The 21,505-nt window shown below is 36.4% G+C and overlaps 1 protein-coding gene across 3 annotated transcripts in view; it reads right to left on the bottom strand.

Annotated features, from left to right (window-relative positions):
• Positions 1-21,505, bottom strand: part of KIF13B (kinesin family member 13B) — a 257,145-nt gene that overhangs the window by 14,804 nt on the left and 220,836 nt on the right. The gene's annotated exons all lie outside the window — the stretch shown is intronic.

The raw sequence follows: 21,505 nt of genomic DNA, 5'->3' as shown, positions 1-21,505 counted from the left end.
CCTCTCCTCTAACTGGACATCCTTGCTCAGGGTCCCATATGAAGAAGAGGAAGACTCTCATCTGATACGAGTTTTGAGATCAAAGGCCATCAAGACTCATTTTACAGAAGAGGACACTGAGGTGCAAGAAGTTAAGCAGTGTACCCACAGTCCCATAAATAGTATGCACTGGAAGTGTCCTTTGAATCCATGACACCCTAATTCCAAATAGAAGCAGTATTTCTTTTTCATAGTGGATTTTTTGTTTGGTTTTGTTTCTTACTCTAGGAACTCACACATTTCAGGAATTAAGTTCAATCTTTACAACCTATCTGTTAACTTCAAAAAAATAATTATTGCAAAATACTTCACAACCACAAATCCCTATGAGACAAGTCAATGCAGGTATTAAAGATTTACAGAGTGCTTTACTAATATCATCTTATGTCATTCTCAAAATAATTCTGGGAGAAAAACAGCTATTATTATCCTAAATTTACAAATGAGGAAACTGAGGGAAACAGGGATTAAGTGATTTGTCCAGGGTTAAACAGCTAGTAAATATCTGAGGCTAAATATGAACTTGGGTTTTTCTGATTTCAAATTGTTTTGGCTATAGGAACAGAGCCTCAGAGAGCATATATAAAGTGTCAGTGGCACAGATAGTAAGCAAATCAAAATTTCTAGTGGGTTGGTAGAACATGCTATCCCCTAGGTCATACCATGTCCTAAGAAGCTCCAAACACAACCCAGGAAAGACAAAGACAGGACCACAGACTGCTGAACTAGAAGTAAAATAAGTTGGGTGGGTAAGCTGTGGGGAGAAAAAAAATACCTAGTGCAATATGGGCTTCTTTATTCTTCAAAAAAGACTTAGTCACATGTCCACACCCACACCCACACCCATCACAACTCCTTTCACATTGATGGAGCCCTCCCACCACTCCCCCCTCCACCTCCCACTAAAACTTCAGACCTATAGAGCTGGAGGGGATGGGAGAACAAAGCAGGGTAGAGAAAAATCAATCCATGATGACAATGTGAGAAGATACTTATCTAAAACTTCTCACAGTTTAATAACCAATGCTGTGAATTGGACAGACACCCCTCCTTTTCTGCAGACAAAGATTAGGACAGAAAGAACCTCAAGTCACTGCTGATGAGACCTGGATGAAGATTATCTCAACCACAATACCAAAAACTGATGCTGCCCACCTCTCTTTTGGACCCACATCACTTTGGCTTGGCCTGAGTTACAGAGCAAAGAAGGGGGCTCTTTCAAAGATTCAAATTTGGAGATAAAAGAGTCCAGCTGGAGGAGAGGAGGCGGCCCCTCCCTACCAGGACTCAGGGCAGTCACTGATTGTTTGAGGGCACATGCTTTCAGTTTACTCAAATAAAAGGACTATTTGCCAGATTTCTTTTAAATCACGACACAAAAGAAGAAAACATGCTGAATTAAATGCCAAATTCACTGTAGATAAGACATACCAAAAAAAGTGTCAGATTTTAAGAGGCAAAGTAATGATTTAAAATGATTTATTTTTAAATAACCAAAAAGCACATTTTTGGCTCTACTCTGGTTAAGCACCTACTAAGTACAAAACCACAAGGAGCTCCTACTGATGAGGATGCTGGGTAGCAGGCATCATGGCCTCACCCTTGGCAAGCGGGGCCCTGACCTTGATAGTCTTTCAGTGGATCTAAGATGGGGGCGGTGTGAAGGTCCAGAAAAGTTTGGGTGTGGAAGAGATTGAGTAGAAAGAGAAAACTATCCCTTTTCAAAGTTTTTGTCTCTACTAATGAATATTTTCTTGATAATGTAAAAATAAATCTTTTCTAATCATCATCATCATCTCTTTCTCCCTTTTAGAAATGGATACATATTTCTTCCCCCATCTAGACTAAATGTTTTCTCTATTGCTTCCATGACTTAAAACCAGGCTTGCAGATCAGTCTTCTTAGCTGAATATTTGCTTATGATTTGTTACAAATAAAAAGAGCAGTTGATACTACTAACTCTGAAGTTGTTGCTAGACTGTAAGATACAAGATATAAAAAGAGAGACTCTAATGTGTATATGGGTCAAGTGTTTTAGGCCAGTATGAAAGGTCCTTTTGAGATCTTTTTGAAATTGGACCAAATCATTCTGCTTGAGCACTAACTCTTAGAGAGTCCTCCACTCAAAGGCTATGAAAAGTACAATTCTGGTTGTGCTTACCTTTCTCACCATGTCTAATCAGGCTCCAGCCAGAGACCTGCGAAGCTCCCTGGCTTCTACCCCCCAGACTACATGGAGAGCTGGGCCTGTGATCTGGAGGACCTGAGCATGTGAGCCTGGCCAATCACTTAACCTGTTTCTCTGTTTCCTTGACTACAAAATGAGGATATTGTCACATTTGATCCTTACAACAATATTTGTAAAAGTATCTAGTCCAGGATCTGGCACATGGGCAAATTCTTGTCCTTCCTCCCCCATGCTGTTGGTCATGCCCCACATCTCTTCCCAAAATTTCCCTTACTCTCTTAACCACCACAGGTGCTCCCCTCCCCTAAATTCTGACAAAATATAGTCCCCATATGTCTTCTATTTTTTATACAGCTTATAGGGACAGGGGATGAACTACTTAGTGGTAGTAAAGAAAGTTCTACCTGGGTTCACTTCTGGGGCTGGAGTCACCAGAGTACTGCAGAGAAAGATGAAAAGAGTCCTAAGACTTGAACTTCAAACCTAGCTCCATGAGTTTAGTTATCTGTAAACCCACTAAACCAAATGGAGTCTTTTGTCCTCTCCACATCCATAGCTGTGATCCTATGAAATGAGTTCCTGGTATCCCAAGTTAGAATTTGGTATATATTTATCCTCTATTCCCCTTGAAAAAATTAATTTAATGGCAATGAGGAAACACAACTCTCACTTTTTGCAGATGATACAATGGTATACTTAGAGAATCCTAGAAAATCAACTAAAAGACTACTTGAAAAAAATTAACAACTTTAGCAAAATTCTAGGCTACAAAATAAAGACACATAGATCATTTAGTATTTCCAAATATTACCCACAAAGTCCAGCATCAAGAAATGAAAAGAAAAATTCCATTTAAAGTAACCATAGTGGGGCGGCTAGGTGGCACAGTGTATCGATAGGGCACCAGCCCTGAAGTCAGGAGTACCTGAGTTCAAATCCAGCCTCAGACACTTAATAATGACCTAGCTGTGTGGCCTTGGGCAAGCCACTTAACCCCATTGCCTTGCAAAAACTAATTAAAAAAATAGAAAAAAAAATAAAGTAACCATAGACAACATAAAAAACTATAGAAGTATATACTTGCCAAGACAAATATAGAAACTATATGAATACAATTACAAAATACTTTTCATACAATTGAGTCAGATGTAAACAACTGGAAATTGTCAATTGCTCATGGCTAGGCCAAACTAATACAATAAAATAGACAATTTTACCTAAATTAAATTAGTTACTCAGTTCCATATGAATCAAACTACCAAAAAATATTTTAAAGAGCTAGAAAAATAGTAATAAAATTCATCTGTAAGAATAGAAGGTCAAGAATATAATGGGAATTAATAAAAAATGCAAAGGAAGGTAGCCTAGTCAAAGCAGATCTAAAACTATATTGTAAAGTGGCAGTCATCAAACTGGTACTAGCTAAGAAATAGAAAGACCAACGGAATAGATAAGGATAAGAACAGATAGGAACAGAATAGAAACAGTAAATTTGTATAGTAATCTACTATTTGATCAATGATTTCAGCTTCTGGGATAAGAACTCACTATTTGAAAAAAATTGCTGGGGAGATTGGAAAAAAGTATGGCAGAAACAAAGCAGAGACACCCCATACCAAATTAAGGTTGAAATGGGTGCTTGATTTAGACATAAAGGGTGATACCCTAAGTCAATTAGGAGAATAAGAAATAATTTATCTTCAGATCTATGGAGAAGGGAAAAGTTTATGATTAAATAGCAGTTAGAGAACATCATAAAATGCATAATAGATAATTTTGATTACATTGAACTAAAAAGGTTTTGCACAAATAAAACCAATGCAACCAAGAGTAGAAGGAATGCAGAAAGCTGGGAAACAATTTTTACAGCTAGTGTTTCTGATAAAGGATTCATTCTTAAAATATATAGACTTGAGTCAAATTTATAAGAATACAAGTCATTTCCTAATTGATAAATGGTCAAAGGTTATGAAAAGACAGTTTTCAGAGGAAGAAATCAAAGTTATCGATAGTCATAAGAAAAATGCTCCAAGTACTGATTAGGGAAATGCAAATTAAAACAACTCTGAGGTACCATCTCATATCTGTTAGATTGGTTAAAATGACAAAAAAGGAAAATGATCAATGTTGGAGAGGATGTGGGAAAAGTGTGATACTAATGGATTATTCATGGAGTTGTGAACTGATCCAACCATTCTGGAGAGCAATTTGGAACTGTGTCCAAAGGACTATAAAACAGTATAATGATCCTGCAATACCACAAGTAGGTCTGTAACCCAAAGAGATCACAAGAAGGAAAAAAGACCCATGTGTACAAAATTATTTAGGGTAACTCATTTTTTTTTTAGGTTTTTTTGCAAGGCGAATGGGGTTAAGTGGCTTGCCCAAGGCCACACAGCTAGGTAATTATTAAGTGTCTGAGGCTGGATTTGAACTCAGGTACTCCTGACTCCAGGCCTGGTGATCTATCCACTGCGCCACCTAGCTGCCCCTAGGGTAACTCTTTTTGTAGTGGAAAAGAACTGGAAACAGGGGGGATATCCATCAAATGGGGAATAAAAGAACAAATTATGGTAACTGAAGATGATAGTGTACTACTATTCAGTAAGAAATCATAAGTAGGTAGACCAGAAAACCTGGAAAGACTTTGATGAACAAATATGATAGATTTAGCTCTAGTCAGCAGTATTAAAGACAATTCAAACTCCGTGATTCTTTCTCTGTATACAGATGGTATTCTCCATCGCAGATACCCCCAAATTGTCCCTGATTGTTGCACTGATGGAATGAGCAAGTCCATTAAGGTTTATCATCACCCCCATGTTGCTGTTAGGGTGTATAATGTTTTTCTGGTTCTGCTCATCTCACTCAGCATCAGTTCATGCAAATCCTTCCAAGTTTCCCTGAATTCCCATTCCTCCTGGTTTCTAATAGAACAATATGTTTCATGACATACATATAACACAATTTATTAAGTTACTCCCGAATTGAAGGACATTTACCCAATTTCCAGTTCTTTGCCACCACAAACAGGGCCATTATGAATATTTTTGTACAAGGGTATAGACCCAGTAGTGGTATTAGTGGATCAAAGGGTATGCACATTTTTGTTGCCTTTTGGGCGTAATTCCAAACTGTTCTCCAGAAAGTTTGGATGAGTTCACAGCTCCACTAACAATGTATTAGTGTCCCAGTTTTCCCACATCCCTTCCAACACTGATCATTGTCCTTTCTGGTCATATTGGCTAGTCTGAGAGGTGTGAGGTGGTACCTCAGAGATGCTTTAATTTGCATTTCTCTAATAAGTAATGATTTAGAGCAATTTTTCATATGACTATGGATTGCAAAGCATACCATTTTCAATTTTAAAAATTTGTTTAATTTTTCCCCCTCATGATTTTTCCTCCTTTGTTCTGATTCTTCTTTCACAACATGACTAATATTGAAATATATTTAACAAGTTTATACATGTATAACCTATATCAAATTACTTGCTCTCAAAGGGAGGGAGAGGAAGTAATAGAGATAAAAAAATGTAGAGTTCAAAAGCTAACAAAAAGATGAAATCAAGGTTTCTTTACACAAAAATAAAGCTCTCACCACCACCAACACTTTTCCATCTTGAGGAAGTCTCCTTAGAATGGTGCTCTCCACCCCTAGCTCCCCATGCCTAGCTACTCTGATGGTTAACTCTCCCCTAGCTATAGATCTGCCTTAGGGTGAGGTGGTCCATAAAATCATGAACAATTCTCATTAGAGTCAAGGTCTACCTCAGGTACTGCCTCTGATAGCAATTAGGTTTATCTTTCACATAGCTGTCTTGCACATAGTAGGCACTTAATAAAATCTTGAACTGAACTGAATACAGTTGGAGTTGTAACAAAAAAAAAAAAGCAAAACAAATAAAAAACCTGGGTCTAATCATTTGCCCAGTGCCTCTTGCAAATGAATGAAAGCTGTAACCTCCTGCAAAGACTTACAGGAAACACAGGAATGAATACAGTTCAACAATATATCCTCCTCTTCAAGCCCCTAAAAGATTAATTCTGCCAACTGAAATCACACTAAAGCCTTTTCATTTTGCATCTAGCTTTGAATGGTAAATAACTATTACTAATTGGCAAATTCTACTTTTAGAAAAAAAAAATCAATGGCTACTTTTCATCTAAATTTAACAACATTGCCAGGTATGTATAAAGTCTATTATCCGGAACTCACCTAAAACCTTCATTTATATATTTTACCAAACAAAAAAGTGTAACCTTTGGCATCCTACAAAAAAGTCCATGTTGTCAAGGACAAATATATTTTAAACACAGAAATCTGTATTTCTTTTGTCAACAAGCAACTTTTATAGTTAGCAGCCAACTTTGAATACCAGGGGCACAGTGGATAGAAAAAGAGGCTCAAACCCTAGGAATAGTTATGTTCCTGAGTTCAAATTTGGTCTGAGACACCAACTAGTCAATGACCCTGGCCAAGTGACTTAATTCTGTTGGCCTCATTTCCTCATTAGAGCTGTAAATAAGTTGGAGAAGGAAGCGGAAAAAACATTCCAGAATCTTTGCCAAGAAAACCCTAAATGGGGTCATGAAGAGTCTGACAGGGCTGAAATGACTGGACAACAACTTGAATATCAGACAGGTTTTGGATTTCAAGCAACAAATGGACAGCATGTAGTGTATAAGGTAGTGTAATTTATTTTAGTGTTTGATATGGAGAATTATCTTTTTTCTTGAAAACAGTGATTTCTGATAGTTGTGAGGGAAGGAAGGAGTTTCTGATTATTTTCTGAAGCTAAAAAACTTTTTTATATAATTATTTTTGTTTGAATGGATCTAAAGGAAGATTTGAAAAAGCTGATCTGGCAAGATAATCTAAAACTGTATTCACTGAACACAAAGGGATCAGATGTACATTCCTTCCTGTAGTTTCCATGAAGAATGAGTTACTGGGTTTATTTAAAGCATACAATGCTTTGTAATCTTAAATATGAAAAAGAAATTTTCAAAGTACGTATAAAAGTATATGATGTCAATTATTGAAATGTGACTATTAGGCTAAAATCTTCTACAATGTCTTACAAATTTTCTTATTTGTCTGGGAGGGTTTTGTTAATGAGCACATTTTTTTTTAGAGTAGTTATTAAACTTGAATCAAAAGGTCAAAAACAACTTGTCAGTTGCCTTCTTTTCCTTTGTAATCTCTCTGTGATACTGGAACAAAACCAGACAGCAATAAATTATGATACTGGAATGCTAAAACAAAGACAAGGGATTCCTCTATTAAGCAGGGCCAAGAATATATACATCTCAAAGCAATGTGATAACAAAAATCATTTATCTAAAGAAATTTGTGCTTCCAAAGAAGAAATGGATACCAGCATACTCTGATGAAATGTAATTTAGAAGAAATTAGACACAGGAAAGTAGATTCTTCACTGTTTGAATTGAGAAAATAAAACTTCTTTGAGTGACTGTGTGGTTGGTGAGATTGAGGAAACAAAGATTTGTGTTCCTAAGTTTTCTCACAAAACAAATAATTGTATAGAAACTGAGCTAGATCCAGAACTGAATCCCAAAATGGAGTTAGTGTGGTTTGCTCGATTTCTACAGCTGTTTTGTGTTTGTGCAGAACCTGAAGCCTTCGATTAAGGAGGGATGGTAATTCTCAACCTTTAATCTACGGAGCAAATAGGTTGGTAAAGGAGACCCAAGGAAGCATTTCCATATGACAGTGAGTACCACTACTATGATGATATGGGAGAGGAAATAATTATACAAACTTATACTTAACTGATAGAGATGGGACAGCCATCAAACTCAGCTGCCATCACCTCAAGCTAAATTTAGAAAGGGTGGGTGGATAGAAAATGATCAATGCTTCTTATATAGCAATTTTATTTTTCACAAAAAGGGAAGCTGAAAAGACAAGGCCAAAATCAGACTGGAATAAAATGTGACAGTGCTGCATTTTATAACATAAATCAAATATGGCCCTCAAGTATTTAAGGCATCAGATTAATCTGATCGGCCACTTGAAGCCCCTAACTTGGAGTACATAAATAGCTTCGTCTGAAAACTAACTTCTAGATACATGAAAAAAGCTATTATGCCAAATTAATTCAATCTAACTAATTAGAGAGCAGGAAGTTCCTTCAATTATTTTATGTGCTGTCTGAGAAACATACTTGAATACGAGTGCAGATTTCATTAATTGCAGTTCATTATTTTCCAGATTAGTTACTAAACTTGTATCAGAAGGTCAAAGACAGCAATTTTGTCAGCTGCCACCTCCTTCAGTAAATTCTCTGCATTTCTGGAGCTCAGAGAGAAATTGATGACAAAAAGAAACAACAATCACATAAGAGGAAGGGGGATTTTCTTAAAACAACAACACTGCGTATGAGCCTTTATTTCTGCCAATGTTAAAACCAAAGTACACCCCCCCAAAGGTTCTTTTTTCCTTTTTTCTTCAAAAAAAGCTCTCAAAATGCTGCTGTACACGAAAACATCTCCATTAATCTTTACAAATCCATTAGATCTATAAAACTGTGGTATCACATCAAGAAAATAAGTTTGTGAATCTGAGAACCTGCTGATTGTAAAGTGCCGAGTTAACAAACATCAATCTTTTCCTTGCAGCTTTGAGTACGTCTAAGTGTATGGCAGAGGAAATTACATGTACTTTGTCTGCAAATGTCGGGGTGGCTCATCACACAAGTTGAGGCTCCCTTCTGACTGAGCAATGAAAATAGGAGACATCACTGGGAGGAGAGGGAGGGGGTGCTAGAGGAAGTAAAAAAGCCATTCTCTTCTTTAAAAACTCCTGAGAATATAAAGGCACAATGTTAAGGTCTTAGAGCCCTGAGAGCCATTTCCCTGAGGAAGAACTATTTTCCTGATTTCCAGTTTAAATTTTTCTTTGTTGATTTTCATTGCATCTCCCTTAGATGGGGCATCTCTAAATATCTTTAAACAATCCATCAGTCCCTTTGGTGTTTACACCTCTTGTAGAGTCAGTTTCCTTAGTCATTGTTTGGCCAAGCTATAAGTAGCTCTTTTAATCCTTCCTCATAAATCATATTTTGATGTTTTCTCCTCTGAAATCATTCCAATTTGTCAATGTATTCCCAGTACTGATATGCTCAATGGGAAATGAAGAATCCTAAGTGCAGATATGATTCCATCTCAGTTGTTGGATACTCTCTGACTTCAGGAGGATATATTTTTTTAGATTAACAAAAATTAAGTTACTAAAACAGAATGAGGAAATGATTTTAAATTATTCCATCACACATGGACAGAAAGGAATAAAAAAAGATGGAGAATTAAAGGGGCCAAAGAAGGCAAAAGAAACAGTTGTTACACATTATCTTTGTTGTAAGCCTTAGGCAACCCTCCCCACCAAAACCATTTCATCCTTTTCCCCTTAAATATAGGACCCAAATTTCTCTTTGCCTAAGTTCCCAGTTGCTCCCTCAACCTACTTTGTTTCTCAGCAGATGTCCTTGTCTGCTATTTAACTAAGAAAAGGTCATTTGTGAAATTTTTTATTTGTCCCTGCTCTTTACCTCAACCCCCCCCCATATCTTTATTCTGACTATTTCGGGGGGGGGGGGGGCTTTCTTCTTAAGAAGGGGAAACGCTTGCTCTTAACCTCATCCCCTCCTATTCTCTTGAAGAGTCTGGCCCACTGATCATCTCTCTATCCTCTTCTCCATCTTCCTTCTCTGCTGGTTCTTTCTCCAATGGCTTCATAGAGCCATAGAATTTCAGAGCTGGAAGGGACTTCAGTGTCATACCAAGAAAAAAAGGCCATCATCACAGAGGAGGAGCCCCCTGTGTCAAGGTATCCATCCTCCTGCTGGATAGCTCTAATGATATGAGAGCTGACAGATAATTTTCCTCTTTGTCACTTTCACATATAGTCCCTAATTCTTCCCTCCTCATGACAACAGTTCAAATATTTGGAGATGTTATCTTGATCCTCTTTAGCCTTCTTTTCTCTAGGTATGAACTGGGACTGTGGCAATAGAAAAAGAAAAGTGTGGCATCATCAATAGGGCCTGCACCCCTCCAAATTCCTGTCTTTTTGTTGATGATCATTTCCTGATCAAAACATTTGGCCCCCTATTTTGTGTGTGTGTGTGTGTGTGTGCGTACGTGCGTGCATGTGCGTGCGTGTATTTAAATTTGTCCAGAAAATTTATCCAGATAAAAGTTTCAGTAGTTTGAGCATATGTGAAAGAATTGACTTAAAAGGTCAACTCAGAGCCAGAAGAATATTTTAGGCAAAAAATAGCTGTAGTAATTAGAGAAAGACAGAATGAATAAGCAGTACTGAAAGATATAGGTGCATGAGAGATTACAGGACTGGGCAGGGATCATGGTCCCTAAGAGAGAGCTGCCCTCCCAAAGTCCCAAAGACTTAATTCTTTCAGTTTAAGGCAGGGATCCAGAGTTTTGTGAGACTTTATCTGTTTCCCCCTAATTCTTTATTATCTCCTCTTTTGAGCTAATTTTAGGGTTTATTTGTTGGCTTTCTAATTTTTTAAAATGTATACTCAGTTCATTAATCTTTATTTTCTCTATTTTTTTGATGTATGTTTGTAGGGTTATAATTTTCCCCTTGAGGACTGCATCTCAGAAATTTTGGTATGTTATTTCAACATTATCATTTTCTTTTACACAGTTATTAGTTTCTATGTTTTGTTCTTCGATCCATTCGTTACTTTTTTATTTTTTTTTACAAGGCAATGGGGTTACGTGACTTGTCCAAGGTCACATAGCTAAGTAATTATTAAGGGTCTGAAGCTGCATTTGAAGTCAGGTCCTCCTGATTCCAGGGCCTATACTCTATCCACTGCACTACCTAGCTGCCCCGGCCCATTTATTACTTAAGATTTCACTATTAAGGACCCACTTGGGTCAGCATTGATTGTGGTCCTTGAACCAATTGCTACTTTTAGTCTATTACAGTCTGTAAAAGATGGATTGATTATTTGTCTTTCTACATTTGTTTGCAATACCCCTGTGACCTAATAAAAGTTTCATGTGTACTGAGAAATATACATGTTCTTCTTTCTCATTTAAAAGATGTCTTAAGTCTTAATCTGTTTCTCCATAAATGTAAGTGCCCCTTTTGTTTGTCTTATTTCAGATTTATTCAAAACTGAGATATTCAAGTCTCCAATGTGTTACTGTCTGTGTCTCACTGTAGCTTATGTAATATTTTCTTTATGAATTTAGACATCAAAGCATTTCTTTATTACTGATATTGGTTTGTTGTTGAAGTTTTTCTTTTCATCTTGATGCAGCTTTCTTATCTATTTCTTTTTGTATTTTTTGAATATTTGCTTTTGCTTCATTTAGAGGGTTTGATTGCAAATCCTTTTTTTGGATTCATTTGCTGCACAGAAGGGTTCAGCAATAGGGGAACAACCAACATAATTATCATATTAAAAACCAAAACATCCAAAACCACAAGATCATCTTAATAGATGCAGGAAAAGTTTGATGAAATACAGCATTCTTTTATGCTGAAAACTGATAGGAATAAAGGAATTTTAAAAAAATCACAAATGAGTATTTATTTCTAAAAGCAAAAACCAACATCATAATGCAATATGAGGATGACTATACTAGAACCTTTTCCAGTAAACAGAGGAGTAAAGCAAAGATGCCCATTCTTCCCACTATTATTTGATAGAGTTTTCAAACTGCTAATAACCATAAGACAAGAGAAAGAAATTAAAGGCATAGGGATAGTTAAAGAAATAAACTATCATTATTTACTGATCTGATGGCTTCCTTAGAAAATTCTAGGAAATAAGCAAAGATACAAATTGATAAAAGAAATAATTCAGCAAATATGCAGGCTACAGAATGAATCCTGAAGCACAAACAGCATTTCTATATAATAACAAAACATAGAAAATAAGAGAAATTCCATTGCAAATAACTATAAAATGAATTAAATATCTGAGAATCCATCTATCATAGCAAACAAAAGATTTGTATAAATTTTTTTACATAGTGTTCTTTAAAGAAATAAGGAACAACTTAAATATCTGAACAAATATCCTATGCTCAGGACTAAGCTGTGTCAATAAAATACTACCAAAATTCATATGGAAAAAGACAAGTTCTACAATATTAAAGGAAATGGTGAAAATTAGTAGAAAAGAAGGGGAAAGCAGCACTTCTAGACTTCATAAACTATAGCATAAAAGAAGCAGTTATCAAAATGTTCTGGCATTAGATAGAAAGTAGAGAGATAAATCAATGGAACAAATTAGACAAGAGAGAAAATCAGAAGCAGCAGAACACAATAACCCAGAGTTTTCATAAAGTGGAAAACATAAATTACCTAGGAAAAATACACCTTACTTGATAAAAAGTTTCTGGGAAAACTGAAAAGACTGGCAGAGTTTAAGCTCAGAGCAATACCTTATTAGAAACTTCATAATCTATTCTATATAGGTATGCAATCTTAATAACAGAAATCACAAAAATAAAAAAATGAAGAGAAACATCACATCTTTTTCACAGCTTAAGGAGATATATCCTTAAATAAATAAGAGATGGGAGCAATTACTAAAGATAAAATAGTTAACTTTGATTATTTGAAACTGAAAAGCTTCTACATAGTCAACATTAATGAAAATTAGTTTGGGCATACAAAATATATACAATTGAAAAATATATATGATAGCTATTCCCCAATAAGTGATCAAAGTATAGGAATAAAGTTATCAAAAGAAAAATCGCCCAACATTCACAAGGATATGAAGGAATGTTTCAAATAATTAATAATAAGAGAAATGCAAGTCAAAACAGTCCCGAAAGGGTGGCTAGGTAGCTCAGTGAATAGAGCACCAGCCCTGGAGTCAGGAGTACCTGAGTTCAAACCTGACCTCAGACTTAATAATTACCTAGCTGTGTGGCCTTGGACAAGCCACCTAATCCTATTGCCTTACAACACCCCACCCCCCAAAAAAAACAACAATCCCAAGGCTTTACTTCATACTTAGCAAATTAGCAAAAATAACAAAAAAAATGACAATAATTAATGTTGGAGGGATTATAGAATAATAGGCAAACTAATACATTGTAGGTAGAGTTGTGAAATGGTACAACCATTTTGGAAAGCAAGCTGGAATTATGCAAATAAAGTGACAAAATGCTCATACCCTTTGAACCAGAGACCCTTTTATTGGGTATATATTCTAAGGAAGCTGCAAAAAAGAAAAGTCTCCATATACTCTAAATATTTATAGCTGCACTTTCTGCCATAACTAAGAATTGGAAACAAAGTAAAAGTCCATCAACTGGGCAATAGCTAAACAAATTGTAGTACATAAAGGTAATTTAATAAGACTACGGTGTTCTAAGAAATGATATATATGTGATGAATATAGAATAATATGGAATGATCTACATGAACTGGTACAGACAGAAGTAGGCAGAGACAAGAAAACAATATCCATAGTTACTACAACAGTGTAAAGACAATACTTCAACAACAAAAAAGTAAATGTTATAATATTATTAAGACCAAGCAGGATTTGAATGGATTTGAGAGAACATCCCCAATGTATTGATCCCTTCATGGAAGTATGAAGTGTGCAGGAATATTTGTTTTCAGATTTTTTCAATGTAGTGATCAGGTTTGTTCAGTTTTTTCCTTTTTTAAAAAATATTATTTGTTAATTGGGATAGCTTTCCCTGAGGGGCATATATTGGGATAATTATGATATAAGAAACAGAAGATATCAATAAAAATGTATTTTTTAAAAAGAGGATGGGAGAAAGAGGCGCAGAGTCAAGATGGTGGGAGTAAAGGCAGCATTCCCGGACAACTCTGAGCCCCCCAAAAAACAAAGGATGGCTCTAGCCAAAATTTAGAGGGACAGAACCCACAGAAAGACTGAGTGATACATTTTCCCAGTCCAAGATAACTTAGAAGTTCCATGGGAAAGGTTTGTTTCACCAGGACTGAGAGTTGGAAAAAAAGCCGTGGCGATGCCCAGCGCAGCCCAGCCCAGGGAAGCCCAGAGATCACCCGCAACAGCATGAAGGGGCGGTGAGAGAACTTTGCTGCACCTGAGTGAGTGTGGAGTGAGGAGCACTGGCTGAAGAACCTGCAGTGAGAATCAGGAGAAAGCAGCCTGCACCCCCAGAGATGGTAAGGGAAGTCTGTAGAGATTTCTCTGCTCTCCCTGGGGTAGGACTCTGTTGTTTGCCTACACTCAGACTCAGGTTGCAATTTGAGTTTCCATACAAAAATAGCTGGATCCCACCTTATAGCCCCAGGGCAGAGGGCAGTCCTGTGGTCATCTACATATCAAAGCACTGGCCAGAGAGCATGAGACCTGGGAGGAATAAAGGTCCCAGTGGGGTGTCCGCAAAAAACAACAACCCCAAAGCCTTGGAAGTGCAGTAAATTAGTCTTGGGCTGAGGAAATGAGTAAACAACAGAAAAAAGAAGACTCTGACCACAATTACTTCAGTCCCATGGAAGATCAAAACACATAATCAGATGATGACAAAAATCAAAGCTTCCCTATCTAAAACCTCCAAGAGAAATAGAAAATAGGCTCAGACTGTGGATGAGCTCAAAAAAGACTTTCAAAAGCAATTAAGGGAGGTGGAGGAAAAATTGGGAGGAGAAATGAGAGCAATGGAGAAAAATCATGAAAACCAAATCAAAAGCTTGGTGAAAGAAATACAAAAAAAAATACTGAAGAAAATAATATGTTAGAAACCAGTTTAGACCTAATGGAAAAAGCAAAACAAAAGGCAAATGAGGAGAAGAATGTCTTAAAAAGCAGAATTGGCTAGCTGGAAAAGAAGATAAAAAAAGCTCTCTGAAGAAAGTAACTCCTTCAAATGCAAGATGAAACTAAGGAAGCTAATGACTTTACAAGAAAGCAGGAAAAAATAAAACTTCCAAAAAAGCCAAAAATTAGAAGAAAATGTGAAATATCTCATTGGAAAAACAAACTGACCTTGAAAACCGATCCAGAAGAAGTAATTTGAAAATTATTATATTATCTGAAAGCCACGACCAGGAGAAGAGCCTAGACTTCGTTTTTCAAGAAATAATACAGCGGGGGTGGCTAGGTGGTATAGTGGATAAAGCTCTGGCCCTGGAGTCAGGAGTACCTGGGTTCAAATCCGGTCTCAGACACTTAATAATTACTTAGCTATGTGGCCTTGGGCAAGCCAATTAACCCCATTTGCCTTGCCTAAAAAAAGAAATAATACAGCAAAATTGCCCTGAGATCCTAGAAGCTGAGGGCAAAATAGAAATTGAGACAATTCACCGGTCACCCCAGAAAGGAATCCCAAAAGAAAAACTTCCAGGAATATTATAACCAAATTCCAAAACTCTCAAATCAAAGAGAAAATTCTAAAAGCTGCCAGAAACAGACAATTCAACTACTGAGGCTCCATAGTCAGGATTGCACAGGATCCAGCAGCATCTTTATATTAAGGGCTCGTAGGGAATCGGAATATGATATTCCAAAAGGCAAAAGATCTTGATTTACAACCGAAAATCAGTTACCCAGCAAAACTGAATATCCTTTTTCAGGGGAAAAGATGGATTTTCAATGAAACAGGGGACTTTCAAACTTTCCTAACAAGAAAACCAGAACTGAACAGAAAGTTTGATCTCCAAGTACAGGACTCTGGTGAACCACAGAGGGAGTGAAGAGAGGGACTAACTATAAGGAATGAGATGATGTTGAACTGTTTGTATTCCTGCACCGGAAGAAGATATTGATAACTCATATGAACTTTCTTATTTATAAGAGCTGTTAGATTGCTTTCCGTGGGGGGGGGGTGGGGGGAGGGAAGTAAGATGGGGGAGGGGAATTGTGAAACTCATATAATATCTTTAATAAAAATTAATTTAAAAAAAGCTGTTAGAAGGAGCATATATAGACAAGACATAGGAAGGAGCAGAATATAATGGTATGGTGTGGTAAAGGGATGGAGTCAATGGATGATGGGGGAAAGTACTGGGAAGAGGGGAAAAGAGGTGAAGAAGAAGCTGAGAGATTTCACATAAAAGTAAAAAAAAAGCTTTTTCAATGGAGGGGAGGGGGAAAGGCAAGGGGGAATGAGGGAGCCTTCATTCTCATCGGAAATGGCTCAGGGAGGAAATGACATACACACTTAATAGGGTGAGGAAATCTATCTTGCCCCGGAGAAGGATGGGAGGAAAGGGATGGGATGAGGGGAATGGGGGGAGGGAAGGGGGGAATAGGTGATAGAAGAGAGGGAAGATGGAGGGAGAGGGTACTCAGATGCAACACACTTTTGGACAGGGCCAGGATGAAAGGAGAGAGAGAACAGAATAAATGAGAGTGGGGAGGAATAGAGTGGAGGTACAGCTAGTAATAGCAACTGAGGGAAAAATATTGAAGCAACTTCTCTGGTGGACTTATGATAAAGAAAGCAACTCATCCCAGAGACAGCCATTGGAATCTGAAGACAGACTAAAGTACATTTTTCTCTCTCTCTCTATTCTTGGGGTTTCCTATCTTCTTGGGGTGGGGTATGTTTATTCTTATAACATTCAATTTACCTCAATGTATGGCATGGAAACAGTGTAGAGACTGTCAGACAGCGGGGGGGGGGGGGGGGGGGGAAAGGGAGGAGGGGGGGAAAAATTATAGAATTCAGAGCCTTGCAAAAAATGATGGGTACATATTACTATTGTATATAATTGGAAAACAAATAAAATGTTAAAGAGCTAAAAAAGAAAAAAAAGGATAAAGGGGTAATGATGTTTCTTAGATTGTGGCAAGGGTTCAGGACCCTTGCCTCCCACAAATTCTGGACCTTGGTTCTGAGCCTGTCCTAGTACGCAGGTTGCTTTCTGGGGAAAAGCCAGGATGGAAGGCTATGTGCCCCTAGTCTTCCAGGCTCAATTTCTGTGCTGTTTCCTCTATAAAGCCTTCTCTGTGTGATCAGGTCATTGGTACTGTCTGTCTCCTCGCTGTTCCTTTACTATGCCTAATTACTTTTACATGTTTTATATCCATACTTCCTAACCCTAGGAAAATGTAAGTTCACTAAAAGGCAAAGATTAATTCTTTTGTATCACTTTTATCCCCAGTTTTTAGTAGATCATCTGGCATAAAATAGGTACTTAATTTTTTTCAAACCTATTCTTGGTCTAACTGAGCTTAAATATTGTCTATTATTTCCTCTGAGTAGTCATGCAAATTGACATGGGCACTGCAATCATATATAGGTAAATAAGCAATATCAGAATTACAAGGAAAATAGAGACTTAAAACTTGAATTAAAACTAAGACAATAATTCTCTCTCTCTCTCTCTCTCTCTATATATATATATATATATATATATATATTTATATACACACACATGCTCTGAAGGTATAGGTGAAAATCAGTGCATACTACCAACTAATAACTCTTTTTTAAAAAATTATTTTTATTAAATATTTCTCAATTACAAATAAAAATAAAATTTAAAAATCCCACTTTGAAATTATGAGTTCAAAATTCTCTCTCATCCCTCCTTCTTGAGAAGGCAAACAACTTGATATCGATTATACATGTAAGTCATACAAGGCACATTTCCATTTTAGCCATACAACAAAAGAAAACACAAACAAAAATAATAAAAGAGAATAAAAGAAAAAACGATGTTCAATCATACTAGTAAGTCTTAAAGACAATTTCATTTTTTTTGAATGGGATAACAGACTGACGATATGGAAGATGTAGCGCATCTGAATTTCAGAAAGGCATTGTGGGAGAGGGTCGCAAAAGGGGCAGCTAGGTGGGGCAGTGGATAAAGCACTGGCCCTGGAGTCAGGAGTACCTGGGTTCAAATCCGGGCTCAGACACTTAATAATTACCTAGCCATGTGGTTTAGGCAAGCCACTTAACCCCATTTGCCTTGTAAAAAAACCTAAAAAAAAAAAGGCATTGTGAGATCTCTAATGAATGAAAAGGAAAAAATATAGGCTGGTATGTGTTATTAAAGAGTCTAATTCAATTCCACAAACATTTAAGAACTGCCCAAAATGTACAAAGAAGCAAAGGAATACCAAGACACCTTATGTTGGCCAAACATTCAACCCCAAAAAAAGTAATGGGTTGGTCACAGAATCCTCTGCCTCAAACCAGTCTTCTTTAACACTTTATCAACAACTGGCATGAAGACACCAAAGCCAGAGGAAGGAAAGGAGCCTTTAGTGAACATTGCACTAAGGGCTTTACAAACATGACCTCATGTCATCATAAACGGTGTACATACCTAGTCAGGGAGCACATACCTGAGATGCTAGATTATGTCTGTATTCAAAAATGTCAATATTTTGGAACAATGGGCTAAACTAAAATTGTAACTTAACAGGGATAAATGTAAATAAATGTAACACAAGTTAAAAGAATAAAATTCAGAAGTATAAGATGGGGAAAATCTTGAGAGCAGTCCATTTTTTTTTTAAGTGGAGATTTTGATCATCATAGTCTGATAAATTCATCTTGGGCTATATTGATTTAAATACAGTTTCCAAATTACAGAATTACAAATTTAAGGCCAGAAAGACCCTTAGAGATGATTTCATCAAAGCCAATAATTTTCTAAACTAAGAAACAGACCTGAGAGGTTAAGTGACTTGGCCAAGATCACACCAGGTGCTAAGTGGTAGAGATTTAAAAAAAAAGGAATCAAGGAAAAGCACCTGGGATACAGAAGCAAGCAAGAGACAGGCAAGAAAGAAAGTCACAATCTCATGGAGGAGATACCATCTAAATAAACACAGGGAAACAAATTATATACAAGATAAATGAGAAATAATTAACAGAGGAAAGGTACTAGAATTAAGAGGGATTGAGAAAGACTTTCTGCAAAAGGTGGAATTTTAGGAGGACTTGAGGAGGGACAGGATTGGAACTCAAGTCCTCATCTAACACTTCTGGAGGATCTACCCCTAGCTGAATCACTGTTTCCTTTACAGCTGCCATACTCTAAGAGGACCATTGATGAAAAATCTTGCCCTTTATATGATGAACAGGTGAAAGAAGAGATGTTGAACATGAAAAGAGAAATAAAAACATTTCAATATCAAAATAGTTCTCAAATATTGACTAAGTTTCCCTAAATCCTCCTTGATATTTAGCGCAGTATCTGGCACATAGAAAATACTTAATAAATACTTGTTGATTTGATTTGTACAAGAGGAGAATGTGGGCTGGCACATCCAGGGATGTGAATCAGTTTAATTCCATTCAATATATATATGTAACAAATGTCTATAAAAAGAGCACAAGGAATATAATTTCCTATAAAACTCTCAAGAATAGAACTAGGACCAATAAATAGGTAAAAGTCACAAAGAGGTGAATTTTAAGAATTTCTAGCCATCAATGTTAGGAATTAATAGAATGGGTTACTTTGAAAAGTAATTAAACTTCCTTTACTGAAGGATATATAATCATATGTTAAAAATAATGCAGAAAGTATTTCTGTGCTGTATGCAATGTTGAATTAGAGGACCAATTATTAGATAATTCCTCATTTAAGTTTGGGTTGAACTGCTTGACCTTGTGTTGGACTATATTGAATAGGAGAAAAGCAGAGAAACTAGGGGCAGCAAAGGTGGAACCCATGGACAAGGATTTTAATGAAATCATCTCCCTCCCTTTTACTGAAGGTGGGACAGCAAAAAGTTACCTCAAGAGAAAAACAGGAAAGCATAATAATGCTAGTGAAGACTTAAGTCTGTTAATTTAAGAGTTGTCCTAATGAGTTGTCTGAGATATACTACTATTAATCAGGAGAAAGAAAAGAAGAAAGAAAGCAAAGAAAGGGAAGGAAGGAAGGAAGGAAGGAAGGAAGGAAGGAAGGAAGGAAGGAAGGAAGGAAAGAAGGAAGGAAACCAAGATTTTAGACAACAAATTTAATTTCCATGTGAATCTAATTGTATTCAAGTAAAGGTTGCTTTAGTCCAGTTCCATAGAACACCAGAAGCAAGCTGTATTTTGTTTTATTCCTATTACTGGAAATTGCATTAAAGTTAAATAAAGAATGAAATTTTCACTGGTGAAGTAGAAATGCAAAAGAAAAATCAAGGACAAACATAATATGAGTTTGGTTTTTGTAATCGCTTTAGTATTAACCAAAAAGTAATAAAAAGAAATTTCTAAGCCCCAGGAGGTATGGATAAAGGAGAACCTTCTCCATGGAATCCATTTTTATAATGATTGAATATTTAACCATTTTGCTCTTCTTCTAGATTATTACTAAAGATGCTTTGAATTTTTCACATAAATCCTTGGTCACCTTTGAAATCAAATAATAAAAACTATTTTTTTCTTTTTATTTCTTTAGTTATATTTAAGCCTAAGAAACAAGGTTTTTAATGGCACATGCCATTTATTACAGGAAATAACATTATTCTGCCATTTCCCTTGTCTGCAATCCTTATGTTGTTCTCTCCCACCAGATGGGCACAGTATATAAAATTCCAGGCCTAGAGTCAGGAAGACTCATTCTCCTGAGTTCTAATCTAGCCTCAAGATACTTCCCAGCTGTGTGAACCTGGGCAAGTCATTTCTTTATGCAGTGTAGGGATTATCTATTCATAGACTGTCAAAATAGCAAAAACATAGATAATTCCTTCTAAGCTGCAAATGATTTGACTGGCTCCATCTTTAAAGTTCAAATAGATTAAGTTTACTATTTAAATTCTATTATCCAGATTCGATGATTTAAAAAAAATACATTTATGACTTTCTTTCAACTCAGATTATTTTACTTTGAAAAAAGTAGTAGCTAAGCTGTACAGAAAAGGTTAAGATAGGAAGTAAGAGTCAATAGAGAAAACAGAAAATTCAAGTTTCCACTTTCCCCTAATGTATAAATCCCCTCCCATATATTCACTGAATTACCAAAGACGTGGTTTTAATTCAAGGAACAATTTAAGTACAATGGGCTTAGCATTGTTTAGGGTGTGTATTCAACTACTCTAAAATATGAGAGTGCCTAATTTTTCTATCTGATATACTAGAAGATATCTTGGTCGGAAATGCTGAACAGGGAAAAAAAATCATAAATGAAACATCCTGATGGCAACAACACATCTAAACTCATAGGCTGGCCTGATGCCTTGGAGAATGAATTCTAATTACCAACAAATTTTCTTTAAACTGGCAGCTCACCTGCAATTCTGCAACTCTAATATTTTAGAGAATGTGAAGAAGATGGTGTCAAAGGAACTATTTC

The sequence above is a fragment of the Macrotis lagotis genome, chromosome 1 (assembly GCF_037893015.1).
Source record: "Macrotis lagotis isolate mMagLag1 chromosome 1, bilby.v1.9.chrom.fasta, whole genome shotgun sequence".
NCBI classification, from domain to species: Eukaryota; Metazoa; Chordata; class Mammalia; order Peramelemorphia; family Peramelidae; genus Macrotis; species Macrotis lagotis.
The sequence above is the reverse complement of the archived record's forward strand: the minus strand, read 5'-3'. Positions and strand labels throughout refer to the sequence as shown.